Source organism: Dermacentor andersoni, chromosome 4, assembly GCF_023375885.2.
Source record: "Dermacentor andersoni chromosome 4, qqDerAnde1_hic_scaffold, whole genome shotgun sequence".
NCBI classification, from domain to species: domain Eukaryota; kingdom Metazoa; phylum Arthropoda; class Arachnida; order Ixodida; family Ixodidae; genus Dermacentor; species Dermacentor andersoni.
This window is the reverse complement of record NC_092817.1, coordinates 224927529-224940963: the sequence shown is the minus strand read 5'-3', so window position 1 is coordinate 224940963 and position 13435 is coordinate 224927529. Positions and strand designations below refer to the sequence as shown.

The 13435-nt window shown below is 43.7% G+C and overlaps 1 protein-coding gene and 1 pseudogene across 8 annotated transcripts in view; both read right to left on the bottom strand.

Moving 5' to 3' along the window:
- LOC126538440 (DENN domain-containing protein 2D-like) overlaps positions 1-13435 on the bottom strand; it is a 423989-nt gene that overhangs the window by 104272 nt on the left and 306282 nt on the right. The window lies entirely within an intron of this gene.
- On the bottom strand, positions 9791-11679 carry LOC140217076 (uncharacterized; annotated as a pseudogene).

Sequence of the window (13435 nt, the reverse complement as noted above, 5' to 3'; positions counted from 1 at the left end):
TTCTTTATCGTCACTAGAGCGTGACAGCAGTTGCCCCTTCCAATCTGGTTCATTTGGCCCAGAAAAGTTGAACCTTACTTCAAGCTTGAGCCACCTGCTGTGGATGAGAGGTGGGAAGAAACTAACCGCATGAATATGTAAAGAAGCGACAAGGCTTACAAAGGTTGAGTGGAATTAATGAGTAATGAGCACAGCACACATAATACACTTCAATAATGTAGTTATCATGACTGATATAAATAGCGAAATTCTTTCTCATGAAGAATGCAAATACCTTTATTTCGACATCAGGGATGTTAGGGGTGCACCCAAAAAGCCTATGACTGGCTTGACAGAGGGGCGCACCCCCGTACATAAAAACCGGCAGCAACAGAACATGGACAGAACAATAAAATAAAAGACTACAGTGCATAGGTAAACATCATATTAAATAAAAATTAGTGAACATCCTCTTGCAATAACAAATAAATGAAGGTGGCAGAATTAACCCGAAACGCTCAAGAACACTAAAGACTGTAAAACGAAGAATAACAACAAGAAAAGAAAAAGGGGGAAAGGCGGCGCAAACTTGCAGTAAAAACAAAAAGCAAAAAGAAAACCGTATCATTAGGTCCTCAGTGCTGATTGCGCCGATTAAGAAGAGTTGGAATTATATATCTGAGCATTTGACGACCGTAATTAGTACGAAAGGATGGCACATACCAGACGTCGTTGTTACATGTTGGGTAGTAATTAGCTTAGGGCCGTGAGTTAGCTGTGTCATCAAAGAATTTGTCATAATTTTTCCGTTTTCTTTCATATCGTTTACTTAGCAATAGATTATATAGGTCATTAATTGGTGTTACTTTTAATGATGCGAAAAGAGGCTGAGTGTGAGCAGTAAACGGGGCATTCGTAATGATACGAATGACCTTTTTCTGTATTTTCTGTAACCTATGGTTCACTTATACCTATGGTTCACTATGACCTATGGTTCACTTATACATGTGGGTGCTGTACTTATATTATTGGGTATGGTATTTCAATAGCCTTTCTCGAGTTGTCTTATTTGGATTCTTCATTTGTTTCATGGAGTGGTAATGTTTTTGTACAAAAATCTGGTGCTTGCATAGGTTTATATGTGGCACCTATTATCAGTGACACTGTTATAGGACTTACAGTTGAGCCCAGTTATATCGAACTCGGGAAAAAAAAATGCCTATCAGTTCGATATAGGGCATACTCCGATATAAGCCTGCTAAAGAACTGGGCACCATGAAAGCACATACCATTTATAAAAGCACTTTATTTATGAAACTAGCTTAGATTTGCATGAAATAGTCCTGTATTTTCCTCTGCTTGAGACAATTTCGCGGATTGTGACACACGCGCTTTTTCACATTGTCTAAAGAGTTGGAGCAGCTGAGGCTGCAACCTTCCACATTTACACAGAAGCGTTGGACTAGAATGAGTGCACTGACCACGTCGGATGATTTCACCAAAGGATCGTCGTTGCTTTCCTCATTGTGCCCACTATCACTTGTGCTCAGTACAATGTCGGCAATGTAGTCTTCATTTTCGGGCTCTCCTATGGTTGCGACACCATCATCCGTACTCACAACACAAACTCGTCGACCGTTGATTCGTCAGCGGCTTGCAGAAATCCTCCAAACTCCAAGCTCCAAACTTCGGCGACACCGGCAATGGCTTCGTCACACTGATCAGAATTTTCAGTCCCCACTGGGCACGCGGAAGCCGGCACATCTGAAGCAATTTCGGATGAACCACTTGCACACAGCTACCTTAACGTCACTGTGCATACGTGTCGGGAACCACAACACCGGGTCACGAGTTGGTTTGCTTTGTTCTTTTCATCTTATTCTTCCTTCACGATCATGCTGAGAGTGCTCTTAAGAATCTCGCATGCTGCGGCAGCATATAACTTCTCACCGCGTTCGACTCGATTCACAATTTAGAGCTTCACAGCGAAAGGCAAATTTGGTTGCTTTGCGCTAGCCATCACGGCAGCACAAGTGGGAGAAGGCCCACAAGGCGCAAACACAACGAACCAGAAAAGCAGCGAGACCACTTGCACTTCCACCATCCTGCACGATGAGAGCACAAGAGCCTCTGATTGGCTGTCTGAGCAAGTGCTGCGGGCGGGCCATGATCGTTTTGTCGTGTGAGCTACACTGGCTGAGGTTGAGCAGTTTCGCGTGGCTCCTGGGGAGCTGTACTGCGCATGGGCGAGGAGCAGTGATGTCACACAGCGCACAGCTGGCGCGCCGTTCTCTGCATTCCAGAGGAGTGACGTCATAGCCATGGCAGACGCCCTGGTGCCCAGCTGTGCGCCTCCATTGCGCAGTAGCCAAGTCTGACGCTGCGCCGAAGCTGATTGATAGCGCCTCTCATTTTGTGCGCATGTGCGGAGGTATCAGTGGGGGTATACATATAGCGAGGCATTTGCCAGTGTGGTATAGCCGTGGAGAAGGAGAGCGAAATTGCTGCTCAGTGGCGCAGAAGAGCGGGAAAGCTTAACTCATCGGATCCCGAAGTTGTTGCCTGGCAATTAGCGGTTGAGCGTAGGAAGAACGAACAGAAGAAGGCTAAATGTGCTGTGGAGACACCGGAGCAAAGGGAGGATGTCTAGCAAAGCGGCGTCGCCAGGAGGTTGAGCAACGTGCCTCAGCTCACGCTACGTACAGTAAAACCTCGTTAAACCGTACCCGCTTAAACAGTAGTTTCGGTTTAAAAGTAGTAAAGTCAATTCCCCGACTCAGCGGCCATTGAACACAATGTATTTTGTATCCGCATAAACCGTACCAGCTTATTGGGTACGCATCGGTTAAAACGTAGCGTTTCCACTTTTCGTCGCGCAAACACGGTGGTGAGTCGTCTCCACCGGGCGGTCCGGCAGAACAACAAGCCTCAGAGATCGGTACAACGGCCTCCAAGCGCCCCGTGCGTTTGCACGTGAAGCCGCATCAACATCAACATCATTTCGACGCCGTGCCAGAGAGCGAGAGAGCGTTATGGCGTCGGGCAAGCGAGGATAAAAAAGACGCCGGGTACTCAGCATAGAAGAAAAATTAGACATCGTCCGTACTATCGAACGTGACACGAAGAAGTCGGCGCTGGCCCGCGACATGGATCTGCTGTTGACTACAGTGTGTGGCATTTGGAATGCGAAGTTGCTCAGCAGCGCTGCTGCGACCGCGAAGAGATGTCGGCTACGAGGTTCGACGTTTCGCCATCGTTGCCTCTGTTGTTGCCGAAGTGTCGACTAGCGACAATGATGAGGACGACACGGAAAGCGACAGCACGGGCGATTCAGTCCCGACAGTGGCAGAAGCTGCGCGTTACGTCAGCCTCGTGAATGCAATCGTCGCAACGAGAACAGGGGCGCGATAACGTAACTCTTCCAAACGAAAAGTTTTCCGAACTCCGGCTCCCGGCAATGAAAAAGGCGCCCCGGGACTTACGCAGCACTAGTGCGCGCGTGCACGGAGAATACGCAACGCCAACGAGGAATCTGCCGTGCGAGTGTTTGCCGAGAGGGGGGCTGGCTGAGAAGCTGGCACGCAGCTTGAGTAAGTTTGAGGCTGCTGTCGTCGTGCTAGGCCGCCGCGGCATCAAATGAAAATAACTTACGTCGCGCGAAGTGAATAAATACTGCATGTTTTTTCCCCTTTCATCGCACTCTCTCTGAGTTCCGTTTTCGACAGGTAAGTGGGCGATCTCATGCTATTTCGGTTAAACAGCACTACCGTTTAGTACGTACTTTTTCCGAGCTCCGGCCGACTACGGTTTAACGAGGTTTCACTGTATATCCTGGCATAGCCGAGCTAAGCCACTGCTAATTTTTTTGCAGGAGGGTGTCCATGGCTCGCACGACGCGGCATGATCGCAGTAGGCAGAGCAGGTGGATAAGCTGTGCCATCAGGTTTTTCCACTGCCACGTGGGAAAGCCAACTTCTGAAGGCACTTTTACGGCGCTTGACGTTCCTATATATCAGGAGTTGCTGCTATTTTTATTCGATGTAAGCGGAATTTTTGCTATTTATACTCATTGTAACTATACCGTGTTCAGAAATTGTTCAATATACAGGATAATTTGATGTAAATGGGTTTGATATAGTTGGGTTCGACTGTACAGCATTCCGATAGCGTTTTCTGCCCCTCAAGATTGACAGCAACCTGTTCGCAGGAGCACAGGCAGAAGGAAGAAGGCAGCAGAAGGAAAAAAAAAAAAATATTGCAGTATCAAGCACACAGCCCCGTTCATTCCTTGTGCCAGGGGAGTTGTCTACAAGTTGCCATTATGCTGTGGTGCATTGTACATCGCCCAAACCAGACAATGCATTAATTAAAGATTAGGAGAGAAGATTACTTGGTGACGTTCAGGTGGCTGTGTGCAAGTGGTTAATCTGAAATTGCTTCAGACGTGCTGGCTTCCGCATGCCCAGTGGTGACTGAAAATTCCGATGAGTGTGACGAAGCTGTTGCCGGTGTCACTGAAGTTTGGAGTCAGCTGTCAGAATTTCACCACTAAAGAAATCTTGTCAAAGCCAGCCTTTAATGCACAGAATAAGCATTTAGTGAATGCACGATTCCCGAGCACTGCCATTACCTCTACTTGCGAAGGCATGCTTTCCGGCATTACATAGTTGTGCCCACAAGGAACTTGAATGTGATCAAACTAAGAGAAGCAAAAAGACGTGCAGTAATTCCGTACGTACATAAAATGGTCCATGGCTTAAAGAACGCTGGTTCTAAGTATGGCGTAGAAGGTAGGACACATCTGCTCTAGAGTTCATGAAATTTCAACAGATAATGAGACAAACGGCAGGTGTACAGTGAACCATGTCAGCAAATACATCACATGTGCAAAAAGAGCGGTGTGTGTCATTCTTCTATTGTGTGGTAATGAATATGTTGGACAAATGGACAAATTAAGCGCTGTGTTAATGCTCATCTAAGCACGATTCCCTTGATAACGTCACTAAACATTGCTGCACATGTGACGAGAACACAAGAACTATAAGAAAAAAGAAGGTTCAATGCAAACCACTCTTCGACAAAACAACAATTCTATTCAGCCACAGTGATCAACTTGTGCGTGAGCTCATGCAAGCCTTCCATATGTGTATCAGCGGAGATCAGTGCGTCAGTCAGACCTACGCCTGCTTCCCTGATAGAGAGTTTCAGTTCTTGGCCAACTGAATCGGGCACACAGGGTAACATGTGATGTTCAATATGATAGCCTTGTTTCGTTCTGTTTCAGTTTTTCTATTTATTCGTGCATGTGTCTGGAATAAACCTCAATTGTGAGTTAGCGCTCGTCCTTTTTTTCTCAGCTTGTCCTCGTGACTCTGCACAAATTTTTGCTGTATGCATTTCAACCAACTCGCCCAACTTCAACTCCCCTATATCTGTGAAACCAATCCTTAGTTATAATTCTAGCCAATCTAAGATTTATTTATTTATTTATTTATTTATTTGTGATACCCTCAAGGTACATAATTGTACATTGCAGAGGGGAGGGGCGAGAATACATTCGAAGAGTAAAAAATGCAGGATTAGTTCAAGGAATTTCCAACGAACAAAAGCAATATGACAAAAGTTGTAATACATTCATAACAAATATCAGAGGCTTACATAACATGAAAATACACAAAGAATACACTTTAGCAAGCAGACAATGTTAACGAATAAGTACATAATTATGCCATTTGCTACCATACATTATTTTATGTTGATTAGTGCATTCTTAAAACGAGTGGGGTCACTGATGCTTACTAATGATGTTGGTAGATTATTCCAGTCGACTGAAGTCCTAGGAAGGAATGATTGTGAGCACGCGACGGTGTTATGACGGGGTACGTTAACTTTATGTAAGTGGTCACGACGAGCCGAATAATAAGGCGCAGGTTGGATCCAAAGAGGGCGAAGAGATGCGTTGTGGTAGTAGATTTTATGAAAAAGGGAAATGCGTGATTCTTTTCTGCGAAGAGATAATAATGGAATTTGAAGGGTTCTCTTCATTAATGTAACACTAGCAGTGCGATGGTAGTTAGCTAAGATGAAACGAACCGAGCGATTTTGCACCGATTCAATTTCGTTAATTAATGTGATCTGATGAGGATCCCAAACGGATGAGGCATATTCTAATTGGGGGCGGACGTATGTCGTGTACAAAAGCCGTTTTAATGAAACTGGCGCAAGCGAAAAATTTCTCTTCAAATATCCTAAGGAGCGGTTAGCTTTAGAGATTACATACTGTACATGCTGCTTCCAAGAAAGATCGCTAGTTATATGAATGCCAAGATAACGGTAGCATGTAACGGATTGAAGGGGGCAGTCATTAAGGGCATAGGTAGGGCAAGTTGTGTTAGAACGAGAAATCCGCATAGATTTGCATTTATTAATGTTGAGTTCCATGCACCAAGTGAGGCACCAGTTAGATATGTTATTTAAATCGGATTGAAGGGTAGCTATATCAGATGCATTAGTCACTTTTCGATATATAACGCAGTCGTCAGCGAATAAACAAATTTCTGAGGAAATGTTATCAGGTAAATCGTTAATATATATTAAAAATAAAAGAGGGCCAAGAACAGACCTTTGTGGAACACCGGATTCAACTGGAGCCGCGTGAGATGTGGAGTCATTAGTTACAACAAATTGGGAACGAGAAGAAAGGAACGATTGGATCCAGCTGAGTACTCCCGGGTCAATGTTGAGTGCGCTTAGTTTGTGTAGTAGCAGTACATGTTTCACCTTGTCAAAAGCTTTAGAAAAATCCAAAAATATGCAATCAGTCAAAAAGCCGCTATCAAGATATACATGTAAGTCATTAGTGAAAGTTACCAGCTGAGTCTCACAGGAAAAAAATTTGCGAAAGCCATGTTGACTGTTAGAGAAAAAATTATTTTCTTCAAGAAAGTTGATGAGGTTAGAAAATATGATATGCTCCATAATTTTGCATGGTACTGAGGTAATCGATATGGGCCTGTAGTTAAAAGGATCTTGAGTTTCGCCAGATTTGTGGATAGGAATAATCTTTGCTGTTTTCCAGTCATGAGGCAAGGATGAGGACAGGTACGATTGTGAAAAAATGCTCTCTAAGATGATAGAGGAATACTCACTCGTATTTTTTAGAAATTTCGTCGTGATTTCATCTATTCCACAAGAAGACGTAAGTTTAAGAGTGTCTATTATTTTTTTTATGCCGGTAGAGTTAAAAATTACAGGATCCATAGGAAAAAAATTGCAGCATGGTAGCCTAGGAAGGTCGTTATCATGTGCTGAAAGAGTGAAAGCTTTTATAAATACATTATTTAAAATCATAGCGCAGTGCTGCCGAGGTATAGGCTCACCGGAAGACGTGCTAAGTGATATGATTTTCGATGCACTAGGCCTTACTACATTCCAGAAGCTTCTTGGATTATTGATGAGCATGTTCGGAAGGGTATTATTGAAAAAAGAAAATTTTCTGTTCTTTATCGCAGATGAGTAGGCCGAGGCAGCTTCTTTGTATGAAAACCATTTAGCCTGGCTTTCCGTCCGCTTAGCGGTGCGAAAAAGACGTTTTTTTCTGTTAGATAGGCGTTTCAAAGATTTAGTATACCATGAAGCATTGTTATTCGAAAAAACGCGCCTCTTCAGAATAAACTTGTTAACAAGATCGTGAATTTTTTCTTTGAATATATTCCAGTTAGTATCCAGTGAGCGCTCAGCAACTTTAGGCAGGTAATTATCAAGGAAAAGAGCAAGTTCGTTGTTGATAGCCGTGAGGTTGCCGTTTTTATAATCACGAATGGTTTTAATACTGTTTTGGGACGGTAGGATTGCCAAGCTAATGAAAAAATGCAAGACGTCGTGATCACTCAAGCCGGGTGAGTGTGTAACCTTAGATATGATATCTGTTGATGATGTTAAAACAAGATCTAAAATAGATGATGTGGTGTTCGTTACACGTGTAGGGGAAGTAACTACCTGAACCAGGTTGAAATCAGCACATATCTCTACAAAACGCTTTGATTCTGCGGAAGTTGTATTTAGTAAAGGACACGTGCTTGACCAGGAAATATTCGGGAAGTTAAAATCGCCCATAAGTAATATTGGCGTTCCGGGGAAGCGAACACTAATCTGGCACAAGCAATCGTACATGCTATCGCAAAAAGTAGGGGCTGATGATGGTGGTCGGTAACAAACACCGATCACAACTTTTTTGAAATTTACAGAAATGCAGCACCATACACATTCAATGTTACATGTTATGGCTACAGGGAAACAGTCAAAGCATTCATTAACAGCAATTAAGACACCACCGCCTAGTGTGTTAGCGCGATCAGTACGGTAAATATTATACTTTTTATTACAGTAGAATAACTCAGAGTTTGTTACTTTACTCGTCAACCACGTTTCGGTTAATGCAATTATGTCTGCATCACAATCATTTATTAGGCTACAGAGATCATCTTTTTTAGGTAAGAAGCTACGAATATTAGTAAAAAGAACCGGTAGTCTTGATATTATAGGATCGAGGTCCCTACCCCTCGCGTTATCCTATGGGCGCGCCGTTAGAACATTGCGGCCTGATCTTAAGGATAGAACAGACGCCGTGGCATCATCTGAGGTGCTACTTAACGGCTTCAATTCACAGACCTTTTGCTCAGTGGCGTCGTATACATAGCATTTTTTACCAATTAGTAGCTTGTTATATCTTAATTTAAATGGTACATTCTGACTTTTTCCGTATTCTATAAGAGCTTTTCTGGCGTAACGTGTAGCGGGACTGAAATCTTCACTAACAGAGATACTCATTTCTTTTAGCATGGGGCGGTTCGATAATATTTCTTCCTTCGTTTTATAGGCAGCAAAATTTACTATCAACGGACGAGACTTCCCTGGAGTGAATCTACCAATACGATGTGCGCGCGATATGCTGTCACTAGTTATTCTGAGGCTTAGAGTGTTTGTTAGAATGTCCAGTATCTTTTCCTCCGATTGAACAGCGGATTCGGTGGCGATGTCCGTTAAACCATAAAAAAGTAGATTATTTCTACGAGAGCGGTCTTCCGCATCATCCAGTCGAGAGCGTAGGAATGCAGCGTCCTTTGCTACATTCCCCACCGCTTCACGCACGTCACCGAGTTCATGCTGCCATTTTTCAAAACTACCGGTCTGATTTTCTACCGTCGCAAGTCTTTCTTTAATTTCTGATATCGCTTCCGCCACCGTTTCTTGATGCGTTTTTAACTCTGTAATAGTGTCCAGCATTGCTTTTTGGTTATCCTCCATTCTTTTAGACCTTTGATTCAAATCGCGTAAGGTTTTCAGAACTTCGGATAATGTATCTGATGGTTGTTTTCTCGGAGGACCAGGATTACTCTCAACGTCACCGCACAAAAGCAATAACAAAGAACAAAAAGGACCAAGCACTGCTTCTGGGCATGGAAGCACGATTATAAATGGGATAGATTATAAAGAGAGGAGCAGTAACTACTGTACTGAATGCACCACTAAAGAAATCTTGCCAAAGCCAGCCTTTAATGCACAGAATAAACGTTTAGTGGATGCTGAATTCCCGAGCACTGTCACTACCTTTATTTGTGAAGGTATGCTTTCTGGCATTAGGCAAGTGTGCCTATAAGTAGAGCCCCTACCTTTATGCGGTGGAAAGTGTCAAATTCTGCAAATTAAGATAGAGGAATCTGCAAAAATCCGTGGCAACATTAAACATACATAGGGTACACGTAACAGTTTATTTATTAAGAACTTTCAGACTCCCAACATGCTTGCATATTTAAAACTGAAGGAAGCTGTTGTGGCTGAGAATCAGATGATGCTTTGTACTCTCTTCACTAAAAGAATGGCGCTTGTGGGACACAATGTCACCACAGCGACTGAATTATCTTTCTGCGTCAACAGAGTTGATCGGCATTGACAGGTATTTAAGGGCAATGGAAGAAAGCGTTGGAGTGAGCTATTCCATCCCTGCCCAGAAAGCCAGAACATCAAAATCTACACCTGGATTTTCTTGTTTTGAAAGAAACGGCGCTAAGTCCCTGTCACTAGACTTGAGTTCTTGGGCAGACTTGAGGTACACTTGCCATTCAGGAGCTAGCACTGGTGACTCTTTCCCAAGTCCAGGCACACTTGCAAACTCTGACCTCTTCTCTGAGAGACTCCGAACTCCGAAGCGCCTCACACTCTTGAAGAACTTCTAAGAGTCAGATTTCTCCAAATGTACTGTGCTGTGCTAGCTGCTTTATTCATTGCAGCCTTCATTTTGTTTGCAATCCGATGGGCCTCATTATCTACAATGTTTTCTTTCTTCAGTTGTGTTTCAAGATCTTCCTGTGCAGCTGCTTCCAAATATCCCCAGAGTACAAACAAAGCATTGTACGCTTTATGACAGGCTACACGCTGACCCTCACATGCTTTCAGCAGGCTGGCAACTTTTTTACCAAATACTGCAATGCACCGCATGCTGTAATTAAGCTCAGTTGAGGGATCATTCAAAAGTTCCAGAAGAGAATCAATGCATGCAGTTTCTCCATACCTTTCATGAACTTGCCTTAGCAAAGAAGGATAATATTCAAAGTATGAAGAATTCTTCTCAACAGCTTCAATCCACAAATTCCACCTACTTTTGACAGGTGCTGGAAGTGTTTTGGCACACTGAATCCGGCACTTTTCTAGATGAGATCTTTAGAAAGCACTCTTTCTATTCGACAGCCGGAACGCCTTCTTCATACAGGCGACAAGTTTGTCCACTAAGGGAAAGGATACCTGCAATTTACTGCCTACGGTGTTTACTGTATGGGCTACACATGTAATGTGAGCAGCACCTTTGCTATGCAAAAAAGGTGAGGCAAGCAGACAGGACACAAGAGAAGAGAAGTGGACCTTCGCACAGTGGCTTTATGCACTCATTAAATGATTTCACCAATAAGCAGCTTTATCACTTACAAAGCCTGTTACGTCCTCGAATACAATTCCGTACTTCGTCATAATGCGGCCTATCACAGACGAGTTCACTTCATCCACGAATTTAACTTCCACAAGTACAGGTTGTAGCGAGGCACTCGCGCGTCTGGCTGACTGGACGAACAACACATTCACAACCGATTTTGATCGGTCATGGGTGGTTTCATCGGTAATTACCGACACCATGGTACCTGGAAACATAGCTTTCAAAGCTGTCTTGTGCTTCTCAAACAAAAGTTGGTGGCGGAGCGCATAAGATCCAGGCACTGAACCGCCGTTCCAAACGTGTGTCTGCAGAAACATTCTCAGTTTCGGATTGTCTACCATCTCTAGGGCAATATTCGCAGATATTAACACATCCAGGAATTTGAGCACAATGTCGTGCCTCGCCTCGCCAGCGGTGATTGCGGATTCCAGCGTTTGCAGTCGGCTTTGCTTTCTCGGCGTTTCTGAACCCCCAGCACCGTCTTCTGCTGATTCCTCGCCACTTTTTCGCTTGGAAGAGTCTCTTGCTTCTGCATTCTTACGATGACGGTTGCTCTCGATGTGCTCATCAATAGTTGACTTGCACCGATGGCCAACTGCTGTCGCACAAACTTGGCAAAACAGGACTCCTTAATCTTCGTAAAAGCTGGCGTTCTTGTATTCTCGAGCACGTTCTTTGGCTGTCGTCTTGCTCAAATGAGATCCTGTGAGAGCCATCTTGATTACCAACTCGAAACACAAAGCAAACGGTAAAATGACGCACTTTCTGTTGAAGCAAAAGTTGGATGGATTGATGACTACGGCTACGGCTGAGCCCTTTGATTCGGGTGGCGGCTGCACCACTTAGCCAATTTTTTCATAATGGATGGATGGATGGATGCAGAACTTTAATAAGGTCCTGAGGTACGCGACTCAGCGCGCTGCGGGCCGCTCCCACGTTGGGACAGTCAGGCCTTGCCCGACATAAGACGAGAATATTTTAATATGAAATTAAATTTCTTCATCAGCAAAAGGTGCCGAGGCAATATAAAGCCTCTTAGTATTAATTATTAAGAAAATACTTTTCCGTCACCTTTGGCAGCTTTCACTTGATCTGTCATTTTTAAGACGCGTAGCGCCATCTTGTGAAAACTGCGAGAAACAGCGTTTCACTGCTGCTTCAAACGGAATGTTTTCTTTTTTTTTTTTAAATCACATTTCAGCGAAAAAACATCAATTCCGTGATTTCTCGCAGAATCGCGGAAAGCTCGGGCCTCTACCCATAAGTAACTAAGCGAAGAAAAAAGACGTGCAGTAATTTCGTATGTACATAAAATGGTCCATGGCTTAACGAACGCTGGTTCCAGGTATGGCGAAGAAGGTAGGACACATCTGCTCTAAAGTTGACAAAATTTTAACAGATAAGCAGGCAAAGGGCCAGTGTACAGTGAACCATGTCAACAAATACATCACATGTGCAAAATGAGTGATGCATGTCATTCCTCTGTCGTGTGGTAACGAATATGTTGGACAAACTAAGTGCTGCGTTAATGCTCGTTTTAGCATGAGTTATCTCTACAAAGGGCTGTGCTGCTGCATCTTCCTGTGCATTATAAATCATATGACTGTGTTCCCATCTTTAATGAAACTTCTATTTATCTTCAAACATGCAAGCCAGATGGCAAGAGAAATGGTAGGAGCACACAACATAAAGAACGTAGAATCCAAATGAGACAACAACTCAAGAAAGGCTTCTATCATAATACCGCACCTAATTATATAAGTACCTCACCCATATGTATAAGTGAACCATCAATAATTCATCACAAGAAAGAATTTCGCTATTTATATCACATCGTTGAAGCGTACCATGTGTCCTGCACATATCTGGGTTTTTTGGACTTCAGTTCCTATATACGTGCATGTGAACTTCCTGAATAAGGTATGCTAGTGAGCGCCATGTTATCATGTTTTTCTTTCTTTTGTCTGTGTTGCTGTTGCACTGTTACCAAAAGTATGATAACAGCTGCTAGTTCCATAGACAACAACCAAATACTATTGCCTGCAAAGGCAAAGCTGGATAAGACAAGCCCGGCTGATCAGTCTTGACTATGACGTAACAGTTCTGCGAAAACCAGCAAGGTGGAGAGAAGTATTTTAATAAAGAAAAAATCAGACATCCACCCGTTCGTAGCAACTGCTACAAAGGAAACCTATACGAGTCCCTCGAAAGAAAAGCCTCGCAGTTGAAGAAAAATTCGTCCTGGTCCGGGACTCAAACCCGGAACCACCACCTTTCCGGGGCAGCCGTTCTACCATCTGAGCTAACCAGGCGGCCAGCAGGTGGTAGGGCGGCTGCCCCAGAAAGGCGGTGGTCCCGGGTTTGAGTCCCGGACCAGGACAAATTTTTCTTCAACTGCGAGGCTTTTTTTTTTTCGAGGAACCCATATGGGTTTCCTTTGTAGCAGTTGCTACGAACGGGTGAATGTCTGAT